A 20,095-nucleotide genomic window follows, 5' to 3' on the forward strand; every position below is an offset into this window, starting at 1 on the left:
GAAAGGCGTGGAATCAGGATTGATGCAAGATCCATCAACAATATGTGTTATGCAGATGGTACAACCCTGCTTGCTGAAACTGAGGAGGATCTTAAGTGCTTGCTGCAGAGGGTGAAGGACTGCAGCCTTCAATATGGATTAAGGCTCAACATCAAGAAACAAAGATCATCAGGATGGATGGTGAAGAGATTGAAATTGTTCACAGCTTTAGTTTGCTTGACTTCACAATCAACACTCTTGGCACCAGCAGAAGACGTATTGTGATGGGAAAGTGTATTGTTAGGGACCTCTCCAGCATACTGAAAAACAATAGTGTCAGTCTGGAGACTAATGTGTGCCTTATTCAGGCCATGGTCTTTGCAATCACTTACTATGAGTCAGAGAGATGGATAATGACTAGGGAGGATAGAAGGAGAATTGATACCTTTGAGCTGCGGTGTTGGAGAAGAGTACTGAATGTGCCATGGACTGCTAAGAAAACAAACAGGTCCATCTTGGATAGGGTTAAACCAGGCTGCTCCTTGGAGGCAGGGATTCTGAAGCTTCATCTGACATACTTCAGACATGTTACAAGAGGGACCAGTCCTTGGAGAGGGACGTCATGCTTGGGAGGGTGGAGGGACAGCACAGGAGGGAAAGACCCTCTATGAGGTGGATTGATGCAGTGACTGGGGTAATTGGGGAGGGTGTGTTGGAGACAGTGAGATTGGCACAGGACAGAGCGAGGTTTAGGGATGTTTATAGGGTCACTATGAGTTGCAAGTGACCTGAAGGCACATAACAACAACAATCTATTTTTTTATATTACCTTATATTCCTTAAGCATAAGAAGAAAGAAATATAAGTTAATTACAAAAATATACTTTGTTGTTGTTGTGTTATGTGCCGTCAAGTCACTTGCAACTCATAGCGACCCTATATACAACATCCCTAAACCCTCCTCTGTCCTGTGCCAATCTCACTGTCTCCAACACACCTGCCCGATTACCCCAGTCACTGAATCAGTACAACTCATATTATAGCTAATATTACTTGGTAGTATTAGTTAGGTCTTAGCAGAAAGCAGAGAATATCAGAACAATGTATATCAGTGCTTCATTGACTATGCAAAATCTTTTGATTGTGTGGATCACAACAATCTGTGGCTGACTCTGAGAAGAATGGGAATGTCTGAACTTTTGATTGTGCTAATGCGAAACCTATACTTGGAACAAGAGGCAGTTGTCAGAACACAACAAGTAGACATTACATGGTTCAAAATCAAGAAGGGTGTCCGTCAGGAATGTATTTTGTTTCTATACCTTTTCAATCTGTATGCAGAACAGATCCTCCTAGACGGTGGGCTGTACGAGGAGGAATGTGGCATCAGGATTAGTGGAAGAGATATCAACAACCTGTGCTATACAGATGACACAACCCTGCCTGCTGAAACTGAGGAGGACCTGAAGTGCTTGATGCAGAAGGTCAAGGACTGCAGCCTCCTATATGGATTGAAGCTCAACATCAAGAAAACAAAGATTCTCACCATTGGGCCGATTGGGAGCGTCAGTATGGATGATGAAGAGATTGAGATAGTTAACAGTTTTAGTTTACTTGGCTCCACAGTCAACACTCTTGGTTACAGCAGCCAGGAAATCAGGAGATTAATTGTATTGGGAAAGTCAGCTGGGAGGGACCTCTCAAGAGTACTGAAGAACAACGACATTAGGCTGGAGACTAAGGTGCGCCTGATCCAGGACATAATCAGAGATTTGGACAGTGAATAGGGATGATAGAAGGAGAATTAATGCCTTTGAGCAGTGGTGCTAGAGAAGAGTGTTGAATATACCATGGACTGCTAGAAGCACAAACAGGTTTGTCCTGGAGAGGGTGAAGCCAGAATGCTCCTTCGAGTCAAGGATTCTGAAGCTTCATCTGACTTATTTGGACATTTTGCAAAGAGGGACTGGTCCTTAGAGAGGGACATCATGTTTTGGAGAGTGAAGGGACGGTGCAGGAGAGGAAGACTCTCGATGAGATCAATCGATTCTGTGAGAGGAGTGGTGGGAATGAGGGTGTTTGAGACAACTATGTTGGCACGAGATAGAGCTGCATTTAGGGCTCTTGTAGATAGAGTCGCTATGGATTGCAAGCGACTCGATGGCACATAACAACAACAACAACAACAATCTTATATTTTGTTTTGAGAGACTTTTATTGGCAGGCTTAGACTGCTAAGAAAATGAAATGCACAAGGAAAACAATTAATGACATTTTTATTATTGTCCTCTGAATCATTGCTATATACAATACAAAGAAAACCCAAAAATGAAAGGGATGAAAAGAGAGGGTCAGAATGAAGAGATCAAGTTGCTGATGTGGAGAATAACTGCTTCTTGATAATGTCTTCACAGTAATTCACACCTTCAAGATGATTGTATCAGTCTTCTTTGCTAAATTTCTACTTTTCCTAGTTCTTAAACTTGCAAACATAGGGTAACCTCTGTTCAGTTATAATCTTTCCATTTCAGGAATCCTAGAGAAACAGAACAATAAGATGAAGGAAGCTGGTGGAGACTTTGATTTTAAAGAGGAGAATCCCACATTCCATCACAAGATACAAAGCCACATCTCGCCTCAACACCAGTGTAAATAAATCAGACACAAAGAAGAGAGCAAAAGAGGAGACGGGAAAAGGAAAAAGAGAAGTTAATGTATCAGCTTCCAAAACCATTCATATGGCTAAGCCCAGGGAAGTGACCAGGCAGAGAGACAAAGTTTATCACCTGTGGTCCATGACAGGCTCCCACAGTGGCCATGGTTTGTGATGGTGGAGGGATCTCTTTCCCAGGCAAAATAATTTAGCACATCCGTGTTATTCCATTCCCATCCACCTCCATTGGGTTCCAACCCCTATAGAGTAGAGGATGGAGTCAGGTGACACAATGCCTGGCTATCACTGTCTTTGAAGGATATCCTTTCCAAGATTACATGCTCTCCATTCTAACAACAGACTTTTACATAGTTCCATAAGCCTTATCAAATTCATCTCTTTCATGAAACACTATTAATTAGTGTGATTGCTTTAAAATATTAATGCTACAACCAGTAGATGTGATATGATACCCAAAGTATCATATCACTGGTTAACAACTGATTTTTTGTTATTGATGATTATCTTATGATCCCTAAACTTGCAACAGCGAGAAAAATTCTTCTTAACTTAGGATCTCTGAAAACAGTTAACACATATTTATGAAACTCAAAGAAGTGAATTACAAGGCCTCTTGAATTATGTAAAATGCTTGGCAAGAGGCATATTACCTTTAGCTATAAACCACAGATCCCAACACTTCAGCTAATCTCAATGCACTCCTTCTTCACTAAATATTTCTCAGGATCTCTGACCCTTATTGAGAACTGTTTAGGCAATAACAAGGAGGAGAATTTGAAGCTATATTTCACCAGCTACTTAAGTGAAAAGACATAATACATTCATAACAATGTGGGATGATGGAGTCCAATCCAGACATTTGTATAAGGGTTTGAAATGCTCTTCACCAGGGAGCCCACAAAAGACCCTTCGGCTGCATTGGCTAAAGACACGAGGTGTCCTGAAGACCTCTTCTGGCAGGCCATCTGTGTGTAAAATGAAGAGACAGAGGGAGAATTGAGTATTCTTTGGGAGAGGCACAGAAGGAGGTAAACGAGAAGGGGAGTGTAGATTAAATGGGATATGTAGCTGAATGTTCCTGTTAACATTCTACTCTGGAGAATGGAGGCCTCTCCTTCTTCCTGTGTGCATTCTACTGTGACCCCATTCACCTATCACAGTACGTACATCTGCTTCCATCCAGGTTTTCGGTGTTAGATATAAGGCATAGCAGTGGAAACCATAGGCTTTTGAGCCTCCAGGACAACTGATCCTTGAAGAGAGGTCTTCCATCTGAGGGTCTTCACCTGGAGTGGAAAGAAAAGAAAAAGGAAGGTGAAAACAATCACAGAAGAACATGATGAAATAAAGTATGATGATTGAGGAGGGGAAATTATAGAACAAACACTAAAAGAACACTCATGAGATTAGACTATTAGAATAAAGCACTTTTCATCTTTGCCAATTCTTTCAAAATTCTTTAATCTTGAAGATACCTTTCAAAGTGGCTAACTATTAATGTTCTTTTTGCTCTCCTTTATTTTTGAATGTACAACTCTTTCTTGACAACTGTCCCCCATTGGACCATCTCTCGAACTCAGTATTAACTCTCTCTTCAGCTTCCTAACAAAAATTGGAATTCTTGGACAAAAGGAAAAGTCAATGTTAACCAATGTGTCTGACTCCTCTTACAACTAGCTAACCTGGAGGAAGTGGTACTACAGAAGGAATTGAAGAAAATGTGATTATATGAAAGTACATATCACCATTGACAAATGTGTAACATATACTACATGTTTTGCCTATCCTTGGTCTTTCACATTCACACAGAATCGAGTGCTGGAAGCAGGAATATCTTACCTTGGACTTAGTACAGAAGCATTAAGCAGGAAATCAACATCCAAGACATGCTGGGGAAGGCCATGGGGGGGCAGCATCCTGTTATCTGTACATAACACAACCAAAGATCATCAAAGGAAGTTTAATCAGAGAAGGTTTTTGCAAAGATACCCATCTCTTACCAGTCTCTTATCTTTTCCTCTGAAAATTTGTGTAAAAATTTACTTTGGTTACATCTAACCCTTTCTACAACTCTTTAAATAGTTGGGGAAACTGTATTTCTAATACCTTTAATATTTCCCTTTATTGAGTCTGAACTGCTATAGTCTATAAGGACCATGGCTTCCCTTTTCCTTCCACTGTAATGTGTAAAGGAAAATTCATCCTGACCTAGGTCTCATCTCCCAGTAGATCCCACTTACCAAACCTGCAGGGCTCTGGAATAGTTTGTTAGGGTAAGAAATCCTGGGATTTTATACAGTATCTTGAGGGTGGGGCAGTAGTAACAATACCAGGAACGTATAGGTGAAAGATGGGTCATGGTGAAGAAATTTAATTAAGTCAAGGAACTTCCTGCCATTAGGAGATTTTTCCCAGCAGAAGCTGAGAATTGCACAGGCATTTCCTAGTTCCCAGGAATATACCAACCCTTTTGCCAAGAACAGGTGAAACTTGCCCTTTGCCCAACCTCTCACAGATTCTCTACTTTGAGACATTAATGAAAAGAATTATAACTGACTTATGATACAAATTCTAGTCTGTTGATATTTAAGAGGAAAATCTTACCATGAATAGTTTAAAAACAATAAAATCTTTCAGACTAGTAGTCCTGATAGAATACATATTCATTTCATTCAAACTTTTCCTTTAAGTTAAACATATACAAAAGAATTTTTCAAAGAAAGAAGACCCAACAGAGTGTGAAAATTATAGAACAAAATCATTAATAACCACATGCAAACAAGAATCTGCAGAAGATTGCCCAAACACAACTGGAACAGCACATCAACAAAGAATTGCCAGAAGTGCAGGCTGAGTTTAGAAGGGGTCGTGGTACTAGGGACACTGTAGCTAATGTTAGATGTATCTTGGCTGAAAGCAAGGGGTACCAGATGAATGTCTGTGTTTCATTGATTATACAAAGGCATTTGACCATGTGGATTGCAACAAACTGTGGCTTACTCTGATAAGAACAGAAATCGCAAACACTTGATTGTGCTAATGCAAAACTTGGACAAAGAGGCAGTCGTCAGAATAAAGCAAGGAAACACTGCATGGTTCAAAATTGGGACGAGTGTATGCTAGGATTGTGTCCTATACCCATACCTTTTCAACCTATATGCAGAACAGATTATTCAGGAGACAAGGGTGTATCAGGAGAAGTGTGGCATCATGATTGGAGGATGATTCATCAACAATCTCTGTTTTGCACATGACACAGCCCTGCTTGCTGAAACTGAGGAGGACCTGAAGCACTTGCTGCAGGGGGTCAAGGACTGCAGCCTTCAATATGGATTGAGGCTCAATATCAAGAAGGCAAAGATTCTCACCACTGGGACAATTGGCAACATCAGGATGGATGGTGAAGAGATTGAGTTTGTTGACAACTTTAGTTTGCTTGGCTCCACAATCAACACTCTTGGCACCAGCATCTGGGAATTGAAAAGACGTATTGCAATGGAAAAGTATGCTGTTAGGGACCTCTCCAAAGAACTGAAGAGCAACGGTGTTACTCTGGAGACTAAGATGTGCCTGATACAAGCCATGGTCTTTACAACCACTTGCTATGCATCAGAGAGCTGCACAATGACTATGGAAGATAGAAGGAAATTTAATGCCTTTGAGCTGTGGTGTTGGAGAAGAGTGTTGAATATACCATTCGACCTTTAAGAAAACTAACAGGTTCATCCTAGAGAGGGTTAAACCAGGCTGTTTCTTGGAAACAAAGATTCTGAGGCTTTGGCTGACATACTTTGGACATATTGCAAGGAGGGACCAGTCCTTGAAGAAAGACGTCATGCTTAGGAGGGACAGTGCAGGAGGTGGGTTGACTCAGTGAGTAGGGTAGTTGTGGTGAATGCGTCAGAGACCATGAGGTTGGCAGAGGATAAAGCAGGGTTAGAGTACACAGGGTCACTATGAGTTGCACGCAACTCGACAGCACATAACAACAACAACAACATACAAAAGAATAAAAAAAGAGAAGGAATGGTACAGAAATTGAAGTGTTGATTATAGGAGTACATTACTTAAGTGGAAATATAGAACTGAACACAGGAGTAGACCAAGGCCACAGTTGCTATTTAATGTAACAAGGAGTGAAAGAAGCAAGAAGGAAATCCTTAAGCTAACAGGTGAAACGATTGTTATTGTTGTTGATTGCCATTGAGTCAAGTAGGACTTATATCTCATGAACAAAAGGCCTGAAACCTTCTACAACCATCACCATTTACCAAGTTCACAGATTTTCCAGAGGCATGCTATTTAGGAAGTAAATGCAACTCTTGCATCTAAACCTGTCTTAAACTGGGTGCTCCACCAAACACTGTCCAGCATGGGTAACTGTTAGGGCTTTTGACACCCCAATGGCACAAGTTTCAGCATCACAGGAAGCCCAGGTTATCCCAATACAGCACATTGACAGAAGAGTGCTGAACCACTTAGAAGAAAATTCCTTCAAAGTATAATAACAACTGCTTTTAAATACAAACACCCTCCCTAAGGTGTTGATTCTAAACATGAGGCTTAAATTAAACCAATATAGTTTGTTTTTGTAGTTATGTGGGGTTGAGTCATCTGCAACATACAGCAGCCCTATGTACAGCAGCTCTGAACCCGTCCCTGTCCTAAGCCAGTCTCCAAAGGCCATTCTCTAATGGCCATGTTCCCCAAGTATGTGAGATGGAGCTTCAAAATCCTAGCCTTCAATAAGAGACTTGGTTTCACCCTCTCCAAGATAGATCAATTTTTTTTCTCTTGGCAGTCCATGGTATAAAACAAGATGATACAGAACAGCAAATAAAAAGAATTGGCTCTCAGTTATCTAGGAGCTAGAGTTACACTGATACTTACAGCTAAGGAGAAAGGATGACAAAAAAATTAATAAGAACAAAATAAACTATGCAAAGATGAGAAAGAGTGGTTGGTTACTGCCTCAAAAAGAGACCTATACAATGGTGGAAGAAGGTAGTTGAAAACCTATATAGCATAGAGAAAATATTCTTCATTGCATTGTTCCATGTGTCACATAGTTTCACTGAAAATCTACCATCAGCTAAGATTACAAGTCATCCCAGTTTCTTCAGTTTGGAAGATATGGCCCTCTGCACAGTGAAGGATGAGGATAGAAGCAATGATAAGTAAAACCAAAGTTTTATAATTAACTCTAGTGACATCATCCCTGATTTTATTTACAATATATTTGCAGGAAAAGGAAAATTTTCTGTAAAATTTATGATAAGTAGTGAATATTTAAATTTAGCAATTGCCCGTGCTAATAAGCTATCAGTTAAGTAATGTCTGTTATTAACCCTATAAGCTGAACTTGCCCAACATTTCTTAAGCTGATTCAGGAACTAAAAAATAAATTCAAGCTGAAAATTACAATACTTAAGGATGCTATGGACAGAATACTGAATGATTCAGGAAGCATTAAAAGAAGATGGAAGTACAGAGTCATTGCACCTAAAAGAATCAGCTGACACAGAAGAATTTCAAGAAACAACATATGATCAAGAGACAACGGTGATGAAGGAGGAAGTTCTGGCTGCTCTGAAGGACTTGGCAAAAATAAACTCCCAGGAATTGATGGACTACCAACTGATGTATTGCAGCAAACAGATGCTGTCCTTAATGCATTCACTACGTTGGGCCAAGAAATCTGGAGGACAACTACCTGGCCAACTGACTGGAAGAGATCCATATTTATTCCCATCCCGAATAAAAGGTGATCTGACAGAATCAAACAATATCACTAATATCACCCAGTAACAAAAGTCCTGCTGAAGATTATTGAGAAACAACTGAAACAGTACATTGACAGAGAACTACTAGAAATACAAGCTTAGGATTTAGAAGAGATCGTTACAACAGAGACGTTATTACCAATATCAGATGGATGTTGGCAGAAAACAGAGTACCAGAGGAATGTCTATCTGTGTTTCATTCACTCTGCAAAGGCAATTGACTGTATGGATCATAACAAATTGTGGCTAACCTTGCGAAAATGTGAATCCCAAAACACTTCCTTGTGCTTATGTGAAACCTATACTTGGACCAGACAGCAGTCCTCAGAACTGAACAGGGAAACACTGCATGGTTCAAAATCAGGTAGAGGATGTGTTAGGGTCCTGTCTCCATACCTTTTCAATCTGTATACAGAACAGATCATTTGGGAAGCAGGGCGTTAGGCAGAGGAATGTGGCTTCAAAGTTGGAGGAAGACTCATCAGCAACCTTTGTAATGCTGATGATAAAACATTGCTTACTGAAACTGAAAAAGACCTAAAATGCTTGCTGCAGAAGGTCAAGGACTGTAGTCTTCAATATGGACTGAAGCTTAATATCTAGAAGACAAAGATTCTCAATCCTTGACCAATTGGGATCTCCCTGGCATATGGAGAAGAGATTGAGGTTGTTAACAATTACAGTTTGCTCAGCTCCACAATCAACACTCTTAACACCAGCAGTCATGAAATCAAAAGAATTGCATTAGGAAAATCTGCTTTCAGGGACCTCTCCAGAGTGCTGAAAAGAAATGATATCAGTCTAAAGTGTACCTAATCCAGGTCATGGTCTTCACAACTACTTGCTATGCATCAGAGAGCTGAACAATAACTAAGGACGACAGAAGAAGAAAAGATGCCTTTGCATTGTGGGATCAGAGAGGAGTCTTGCACAAATAGGAATGTCTTGGAGAGGGTGAAATCATGTTTCTCTTGGAGGCTAGGATTTTGAGGCTCCGTCTCACATACTTTGGGATCATGGCCAGAAGACATTGGTCCTTGGAAAAGGTCACCATGCTTGGCAGGGTGGAGGGATGGCATAGGAGAAGACCCCAAATGAAATGGATTGATAAAGTAATTGGGGCAATAGGGGTTGGTGTGTTGTACTTAGACTGGCTCAGAATCCTGGGGCAGGATTCAGAGTTGCTGTACATAGGGTCGCTATGAATCAGAGGCAATTTCAAGGTACATGACAACAAGAAGCAACAAGACAAGACACTGCTCTGTCCTTAACCACTCTCACAATAGCTATTGTTGCTAATCTCATTGCTATTCTTGTTACATTCTCATTGAATGTCTTTCTCTTTATAAAATGACCTTGTACTTTTTAATTTTCACATTGTTTTGTATTTTTTACTGGTTTACATATAATAATTCCTATATATTATGGTCCATTAATGAATCTTGTGTTTTATACATTTTTTCATTTACATTGTATTTTATTTATTCATTCATATATATTGTATTTTATAGGATAAATTACTATTGATCTATCCCTATTGTTGCCCTGTCTTTTTGTATTCCCAGTAAATCTTTCCTATTCTTTAATCATCTATTCACCCACTAATACCTGCTATTCTAATGATTTCCACCATTACCCCTTTCCTCTTCTCTTTCTGGACATTTATACACATCTTAGGAGTTATCCTTCTATTTTTATAATTACCTTTACAATTACCTATTTTTACTATTGCCTTATGTAATAGTTGTCCTTATGAGACTGAGGTATTTCACATATAATGCTCTCTAGACTTTCTCATTTTATATAGAATTTTATGAAATCATTGTTTCTTATTATTGCAAAGCATTCCATTGTGTGAATATATAACAATTTCTCAATCCTTCAGTGTTTTGATGGTTATTTGAACTGTTTGCATTTTATTGCTATTGTGAATATTGCGGCTATAAACATAATATACATATCTCCATTTTTCTTTCCGTTTTTATTTCCTTAGAGTATATTCCTCTCTGATAACTGAATCACATGGGATTTCTAAGTTCAGTTTTGTAAGGAAATGCCAGTCCAATATGGTTTAATCATTTTGCAATCTCACCACCAGTGTATGAAAATTCTAATCTCTCCACATCCTTTTCAATATTTATTGCTTGATATGTTAAAGGATGACAGAAGAATTAGTGTCTTAGAGTGGTGGTACTGGAGAAAAGTATTGAACATGGACTGCCCAGAGAACAAATATATATGTACTGGAGAGGGTTTCTTCTAAGTTTCTTCTTGGAAACAAAGATTTTCAAGTTCTATTTCACATACTTTGGGCATGTGGACAGAAAGAACCAGTCCTTGGAAAAGGATATCATGTTTGAAATGGTGAAGAGACAGTGCAGGAGAGGAAGATCTTGGATGAGATGGATTAACATAGTAACTGGAGTAATGAGAGCAAAGTGTCAGAGCTAGTGAGACAGTGTCCTTCCACCCTTCCAAGCATGACATCCCTCTCCAAGGACTGATCTCTCCTAGCAACATGCCTAGCAAATATCGCCCTGTAGTATTAAGTAAATTTTTGTTATGAGATTCTTGTCTGAAATGCCATTGCCAAATAGTTTTCCCAGTCTGTAGGTCTTTTTTTTACCCCACTAGAAAAATATTTTTATTCACACAAGCACATAATTTTAGAAGGTCCCATTCATCAAATTTATCCTCTCTGGTTGTAAATTTCTGACTGTACTTACAAATTTATTTATGCAATATATTAAGAATTCGGAATTAGGTCCCCTTTTGGGTCTTATTATTTTTATGGTTTGTGGATTTACCCCTATGTTTCTGATCCATCTTGAGTTAAGTTTTTAATTTTCTTCGGGTTGATGTCCAGTTTTCCCAGCACCATTTGTTGAAGAGGTTGTCATTTCACTATTTGATAGGTTTGATTCATCTCAAACACCAACTGAAAGTAGGTGTATTTGTTATTTTGGGTGTTCTCAATTCAGTGTCATTTGTCTATGTGCCTGTCATTGTACTAGTGCCATGATGTTTGGGTGACTACAGCTCTGTAGTGGGTTTTAACATAAGGGATTGCTATGCTTCCCACTTCATTTTTTATTTATAGAAGAACTTTGCTTATTTGAGGTCTGTTCTCTTTCCAAATATACTTGCCAATTCTCTTTTTCTATCTCTTTGGGAAAATTAGTTTGGTTTCTGTATTAGGATTGCACTGAACATACAGATTGCTCTTGGCAGGATTGTCATTTTCATTATGTTAGCCTTCCTAATGGTAACATGCTTCCATTCAGTTAGGTTCTTTATTGTTTATAGCTTTCATTAAAAATCTCTTGTGTCTCTAGTTAGTTTTAGTCTCAAGTGCTTCATTTTGTAGTTGGCTATTGTAAATGTTTTCTTAGTTTATTTACCATATTCTCTTTCTTAATGTAGAAAAGTCCCACAAGTTGGTTGGGGTTTTTTTTGTTGTGGTTTGGTTTTTTTTGTTGTTTTTTTTTTTTTTTATTGATCTTTTATCCCGCCACTATACTAAATTGGTCTATTAGTTCTAACAGGATTTTGTGCTGTGTCTTTGAGGTACACTGTGTACACCATCATATCCTCTACATAGAGCATCAATGTTATCATCTCTTTAAGCTTTTGGAGGTCTCTTATATCCTCTTTTGTCTTACTGACCTATCATGTACTTCCAATACCATTACGAATAGGAGTGGTGATAATGGGCATCCTTGTTTTGTCCTTGTTAGCAAGGGACAGCAGGAGAGACTTTCCCTTCAGAATGATTTTGGCTATTGGCTTTGTTTATATACTTTTCACTATGTTGAAGAAATTCCTTTCTACCACTATTTTATTGAGATTTTTATCAGAAAAGGGAGTTGAATTTTTCAGAGATCTTTCAGATGATGCAGAAAAGGTTCTTGTTATTTGCTTTGTTAATTGGAAGCAGGAGTGGCATCCACTTCCGAAATGACTTGTCTCTGGAAACTCTATGAACATGGAGAAATGACCAAAGTTATGCAAGTGTTCTGGTCGTTCGCTCATAGGGTTGCTGTAAGTCATCTACAACTAGACAGTACTTAACAACAACAACAATATGATTAATTATGTTGTTTGTTTTTCTTATGATGAATTATCCTACCTGTATAAATCCACTTGGTTATGATGAATTATTTTTTTATATTCTGTTGGATTCTATTAGCCAGAATTTTATTAAGGATATTTGCATCTAAGTTCTTTAGAGATATCAGTCTATAGTTTTCTTTTTAATTAGGTTTTCTCTTGGTTTTTGTCTTAGGATTATGCTAGCTTCATAAAATATGTCTGTGAATATTTCTTCTTTTTCTAGTTTTTCTTTAAAAAATTAAGTAGAGTGAATATCTGAATGTTGGGTAAAATTGACTCATGAAGGCATCTAGGCTATGACTATTTTTTAGAAGGAAACTTTATGGCAGCCCAATTTCTTTTTCTGTGATCAGTATGTTCAATTGTTCTACATATATCCATGTTAACCTAGGAAAGATGTTAAGTTTCTAGAAATTTGTCCATTTCCTCTGGGTTTTGGACTGCATGGAATATTACTTTTCCTAATATTCTGTTATTTATTTAATGTCAGCTGTTCCTGTTTGATCAGCTTGCCCAGGGGACTGAAAGTGATGCAACCAAGCCAAAGGTGGGTGACTTTTAATACGCGGCCCTAGGGCCTGTCTTTCACTATTTTTGTCCAAACATTCTTCTAGGTTGTATAGCCCTGGTGTGTCCACTTGTCGTACAGTGGTAACTTGTGGTTGCTGTGAGGCTGAACACTGATGGTGATGTGTCAAATGCGTTAATGGTTGGTTACCTATGGCAGACAGTGTTGGGTGAAACTCCTCGATTAAAACAAGCTTGGAAGCAGGAGCGGCATCCACTTCCGTAATAGCTTGCCTCCAGAAACCCTATGAATCTGGAGAAAGGATGAGAGACACACGTGTTGAGGACTCTCCTTTGTAGGGTCACTATGCGACTCAATGATACTTAACAACAACAACAATATTCTGTTATTTATTTAATGTCAGCTGTTTCTGTTTGATGTGACTGCTTTCATTTGTTATGTGAATGTATTAGGTCTTTTCTTCATGTTCTTATTTTAAATTTGGCAACGATTTGTCTATATCATTGGGTCTTGATCTTTTTGAAGGTTTTCATTGTTTTTCTGTTTTCTATTCCATAATTTCAGCCCTTTGTCATATACAATTCATCAATTCATGTACATTTTGTTTCATAAAATCCTTCATTCAGATCATGATTCATACTATCAGTCTCATACATTATGTTTTCTAAAATTAATCACCCTAGATCTATGCTCAACATTGTTCCATCTTTTCAAGGCTCACTGGATCATTCATAATTCCTTCACATCCTCGTTCTGCCCATAAATTTCTGCAAGCCAAGGATTTCTCTCTTGCCCATCCACATTCAATTGGCTTCTTCACCTTCTCCCCTTAGACCTTTGTATACTTTTTACTAGTTATCCTTCTATTTTCACAATAATGGTCTTAATGAAGTATTAGTCTTTATGAGGCTGAGTTAGTTCACTCATCATAATTTTCTCCTGTGTCTCCCATTTTAGTAGTCTTTTTCACAGCCGTTGCTCCTAAGTACTACATAGCAGTCCATTGTGTAAAGCACCATAACTTCTCAAACCATTTATTTTTTGTTGGACATTTGGGTAGTTTCCATGTTCTTTTGATTGTGAATAATGCTGCTATTAATATTGATGGGTAAGGTTTTGTATCTCAGTTCTATTTTTCACTGACGTGTATTTGCAGCCATGTAGTATCTGGGTCATATAGAATTTCTATGTTCAGCTTTTTTAAAGAAATGCCTAACTGCCTTCTAATCTCTCCACATTCTCTCTAGCATTTATTGTTTACAGTCTTGTTAAATGTTGCTAGTGCTACTGAGATGAGATGGTATCACACTGTGGCTTTGATTTTCATTTCTCTGATTATCAGTGATTTTGAGCATTTCTTCATATGTCTGTTGACCATTTAAATGTCTTCCTCTGTGAAACTTCTTCCCATTTTGTAATTGGAGTGTCAGTCTTTTTCTTATTGGGGCCTAGTAATATTATGTAAGCTTTCTTTTTGAGACCTTTGTTTTAGATGGCATTCCCAAATGACTTTTTTTCTGGTAAGTGGTTTTTCTTTCCACACTATTGGGAAAAGGTTTTTATACTTAAAGGGCTTAATCGTCAGAAGGTCCCATTCATCAATTCTATCCTCTCCTGTCTATGCTTTTCTGGATATTTTTACAATTGCAGCTTGCTTAGCTCCACAGTCAACACACCCTTGGCACCAGCAGTCAGGAAATCAAAAGATTAATTGCATTGGGAAAATCTAGACTTCTCCAGAATCCTGAGAAGCAACAATATTAGTCTACAGACTAAGATGTGCTTGATCCAGGACGTGGTCTTTGGAATTCCTTACTATGCATCAGAGAGCTGGACTATGATTAAGTGTGACAGAAGAAGCAAAGCCTTCAACTTGTGGTGCTGAAGAAGAGTCCTGAACATATCATAGACCACTAAGAAAACAAATAAGTCTGTCTTGGAGAGGGTGGAAATAAGTTTCTCCTTGGTGGTCAGGATTTTGAAGCTCCATCTCATAAACTTTGGGCATGTGGCCAGAAGGGACCAGTTCTTGGAGGATATCGTACTTGAAATGGTGGAGGAACAGTGAAGGAAGGGAAGAACCTGGATCAGATGGACTTATACAGTAATTGAGGCAATGGGAGTAGGTGTGCCAGAATCAGTAAGATGCCTTAGGACAGGACAGGGTTCAGAGCTGCTGTACATAGGATAGTTATGAGTCGCATAACAACAATCTATACTATAAACTAATCTTTTTTTCTTTTTGTTAATGTCTGAGTGTTGCTATGAACTGCCCACCTGAAGAATGCCTTAGCTGTATACCAGAGGCTTGGATATGTTATATTTTCATTTGTTTTGAAAAATTTTATTATACTTTTTCTTTATTTTACAGTAGTGCTCAATTAGGGTGTTTTTGGCTTCCAGGTGGGTGACTATTCTTGATCCCCTTGCTGTTAATATCAAGTGATGTGTCATTATGGTCTGAAAAAAATACTTTGTATTATTTAGATGATGTTTTTAATTTGAGGCTTACTTTTTACCCTAATATGTGATCAATTCAGGAGAATGTACCATATGCACTTGAGAAGAAAGTGAAATTAATTTTACTTGGATGAAAACTGAATATGTCTATGTAATGATGGGGTAATTGGATAGTTCTTGTGCACTTTTATTGAGTATTTTTCAAGTTGACCTGTCCTTTGTTGAGAGTGGTATGCTAAAGTCTACTCTTACTACAATTGTGCTATTTTGTTTCTTCAACTCTTTTAACCATAGTTTTATGTATTTTACAGGTATATCATTTGATATGCAGATACTATCCAAGGTTGTGTACTCATATTCTATGATGCCTTTAATCAATATATTGTACCCTTCCTTATCTTTTACGGTGTTTTCATCTTCTAATCCATTTTATCAGAAATGAATATTGTCATTTCTGCTTTTTTGTGGTATATCATTTTTTGATATATCATTTTACAGCCTTTCAATTTTGGTCTCTCTTTTTTTGCATATGTATAGATATGTGTCTTGTAGGCAACACATTGATGATAATTGTATTGGAAGGGTTTTGGGTTTTTGTTTTGTTTTTGTTGATTTTCTCCCTCCCCCATTCTGTTACTCTTTTTCTTTTAATCAATATATTCAAGTCATTCACATTAAATAGCATTATTAACTGGTCATGTTTTATTTTGCTCTGTTTCTTCTGTGATTCCTAGTGACTGTGGTCCATCTACTTTCCTTTGCTATTTCTGTATGAAGTCCTTCCCTTAGTTTTTCTTGTAGAGTGGGTCTTGTTTTCACTAATTCCTTAAGTTTCTGCTTTTCTGAAAATGACATAATTTCTACTTCATATTTGACAAACAGATTTTCTGGGTGTAGGATCTTCGCCAGGCCATTTTTTTTTTCTTTTAATCATCTGTCTGCATATGCCACACCATTAATCTTCTTCCTGGAATGATTTTTGCTGAGAAATCATAAAGATAAGACCTAATATAATTTATTCTCCTTTGTAGGTGATTTTTTGTTTTTCTTTTGATGCTTTCAGTATTCTATTCATACCTCTGCTTTTGGCAATTAGAGTATGAAATGTCTTGTTTTCTCTGGGATTTTTTTTTTGTGGTTTTTTTTTTTTTTTGTAGTCTAGTCTGGTTGGCATTTGCTGAGCCCATTAAATGCAGATTTACTCATTTTTCATGATATAAGGAAAATTTTCTTCTCCTACCTTTTCCACAATTTTTTCAGTGCTCTCTCTCCCCTCCTCCTGGAATTCTAATCATGAGTATGTCATTCCATTCATGTTACCTCACATAACTTCAATGTTTTCTACATTTTTTTCCATATTTTCTCTCGGTTTTTCTTCTAGTAATTTCACATTGAGTTTCTTCTCTTCTCTCTCATTGACTCTCTCTTCTATGTCTTTTGTTCAGCTTTTATGTCCCTCCAGCATGTTGCTAAAATCTACTCTTTCTGTCTTGATATTATGTCTGTCTTGATATTCTGGATAACATTTCCATGTAGTTCTGGTGTTTTCAATACTGTGTTACTTTTTTCCCTCTCCATCCTGTGATAATTTTTTATTTCTTGTGCCTCTTTACTTACCTTTTCAATTCTTTCTTTCATCATTTTTAATTTTTTCAGTAGCAGTTCATATTCCTCTAAGTTGATTTATTTCTTCAGTTCCCTATCTCTATGTTGCTCACTTTATTTATTATGGCTTCATTTCTTTTCCCCATCATTTTTAATTTCTTTAGTAGATTTTCATGTAATCACACATTGACATATTTCTTCTGTCTCCCTCTTTCTAGGGTATTGTGTCTGCAATCTGATCTGCTTTTGTATGAGAAGGCTACATTCATTTTATTCATAATGTTCAAAGCTGCATGAAACTTTATTTACTTACTTTTTGAATGTCTTCTTTGTTTCTATTGTAACTGTGTAGATTGTTGTCAGTTCCTTGTTTATATAATGCTATTGATAAGGTGCATATTTAAAGTGTTGTCACTGATTGAGTTTCCTAGTATCTGTCTTCCCAGCTGTTTATTTATGGAGAGATACTTTCCCTGTTTCCTGTGATGAGCTTCTCATTTTCTTACTTTTGAAGGACAGGGAGCTGGAGTCTTTCACTTGTACAGCTTTGTCCTGTCCTGTAGTTTAATGGAAGGGGGAGTAAACAATGTCCCAGGAGTGCTGCCTGGGATGTGTGGGTCAGGGAAAAGACTCAAGAAAGTGACAAGCTCTCAACAGTACAGTCCTCACTCTCAGTAGTTGTTAAGGGTGCTTTTTGAACAGACAAAGGACCAGGGAAGCAATAATTTGTCAACAATGCAGCTCTCAATTCTGACTACTTGTTAATGTCCGGAGCCACATGCTGGTATCTCCTTCAAAGCCTGCTTGGAGGGAAGCTGTTCCCATCTAACCAGAATCAGGTTCACCAAGTCACTACTACTTCTCAACAACGTAGCTCCCAATACTAGCTACTCCCTAATGTCTAAGCAAACCTGCATCCATTGCTGTGTATTTCATAGTTCATGTATGTAATTCTTGTTTTTTTATAGTTTGCTTTTATGTGTACAGCACTTGCCTATCAGTTTGCTATTCTAGGTAGCTTTCAGGTTGCTGTGATGTCAAAGCTATGATCCTGATATTTAAAATATCAGCAAGGTCCACTATAATGGACATATTTAAATGGAACTCACTAAGACAGACTAAGAAGCAGCATTAGCCATCCACTTTTTAAATAATTGGCCTTGAATACCCTGTGAATTAGAGCACTACATTGCTAGATATAAGACTGGGAGTAGAGTATGTCAGATTATAAGATGTTTTAAAATAAGTAGAAACAGCTGCATAAATCCAGGAACAATTAGAACATGAAATGTACAAATTATGAATCCAGGAAAAATATCAATTGTCAAAAATTAACCGAAATATATAAAAATTGACATTCTAGGCATTCGTGAGATGAAATGAAATATATTAGTTATTTTGAATCATTCTCTTCTAGTATCTATTATCCCAGAAATGAAAAATTAAAAGAGGAAAGAATTGCAATCACAGTCAAAAAAAGAATGGTTAGGATATATTCTAAAGTAGAATGCCAAAAGTGATAGGATACTATGTATGTGGAAATAAGGAAGACTATGTTAATAGTTAATATAACTATAATTTAAATTTATACACCATTCACTTAAACTATCATCCAAATATATACATTAACCATTAAAGCTTGGTAGTCATTAAATTAATGAAATTAAGAACATTACCATCAAAACATTGTTGTTGTTTTTGTTGTTGTTATGTGACGTCGAGTCGTTTCCGACTCATAGCGACCTTATGCACAACAGCCCTAAACCCTGCTCTATCCTGCGCCAACCACACCGCCTCTGACACACCCATCCCTATTATCCCAGTCACCGAATCAATCCATCTCATAGAGGGTCTTCCCCTCCTGCGTTGTCCCTCAACCCTCCCAAGCATGATGTCCCTCTCCAAGGACCCGTCCATCCTGGCAACATGTCCAAAGTATGTCAGACGAAGCCCCAGAATCCTTGCCTCCAAGGAGTAGCTTGGTTTAATCCTCTCCAAGACAAATCCGTTTGTTTTCCTGGCAGTCCGGGGTACATTCAGTACCCTTCTCCAGCACCACAGCTCAAAAGTATCCACTCTCCTTCTGTCCTCCCTAGTCATTGTCCAACTCTCTGATGCATAACAAGCAATTGCAAATACCATGGCCTGTATCAGGCGCACCTTAATCTCCAGAGAGACACTGTTGCTCCTGAGTACTTTAGAGAGGTCCCTAACAGCAGACTTTCCCATCGCGATACGCTTTTTGATTTCCTGACTGCTGGTGCCAAGAGTGTTGACTGTGGAGCCGAGCAAACTGAAGCTGTGAACAATCTCAATCTCTTCGTCATCCATCCTGATGCTGCCAATTAAACATAATCATTTAAAATTTAGAACATAAATCATTAAAATTAGAAAATTCAAGACATCTGATAAAATGTTTTAAGGATCTCCAGTTGTATATTGGTATGAAGCTGCACTGAAATCCCAAAGGCACATGCTTTAAATGAACCAGGTGCTCCATGAGAAAAGAGTGGACAATCTCTTCCCATGTGATTTAATACCTCTGAAAACGTGCTGGACAGTTAGCTATTAATCAGTTCAAACTTGATGACACACTGCAACAACAACCAAGTTTTCTTCTCTGAAGTAGATTTAACATGGAATCAAGAAGCACTAATAAAGGACGTTCTGGTGTCTTAGAGGCAAAAAACTGCACTGCAATCCTGAATGCACACAGTTTTAATCCACCAGATGCTCTGCTAGAGAAAGACGGGTAATCTCCTCCTGTGCCAGTCAGATCCAATTAGACAGTACACAACAAGGGAGAAAAAAAAGAAAAACTTAAAAAAAAGAGAGAATCATTAATAATAATTGAAGACCTGAATGCAAAAATTGGAAACAATGAAAAAGACTGGTAATAGGAAATGTGGATTTGGTATTAGAAATTAGTCTGGAGTCTGCCCAATGAATGAT

At 37.8% G+C, this 20,095-nt stretch overlaps 1 pseudogene; it reads right to left on the reverse strand.

Annotated features, from left to right (window-relative positions):
• Positions 1-2,449: 2,449 nt before the first annotated feature.
• On the reverse strand, positions 2,450-17,179 carry LOC102843371 (annotated as a pseudogene).
• Positions 17,180-20,095: the final 2,916 nt, after the last annotated feature.

This window comes from Elephantulus edwardii, unplaced genomic scaffold, assembly GCF_000299155.1.
Source record: "Elephantulus edwardii isolate Elephantulus edwardi_28Jun2011 unplaced genomic scaffold, EleEdw1.0 scaffold00275, whole genome shotgun sequence".
Classification (NCBI taxonomy): Eukaryota; Metazoa; Chordata; class Mammalia; order Macroscelidea; family Macroscelididae; genus Elephantulus; species Elephantulus edwardii.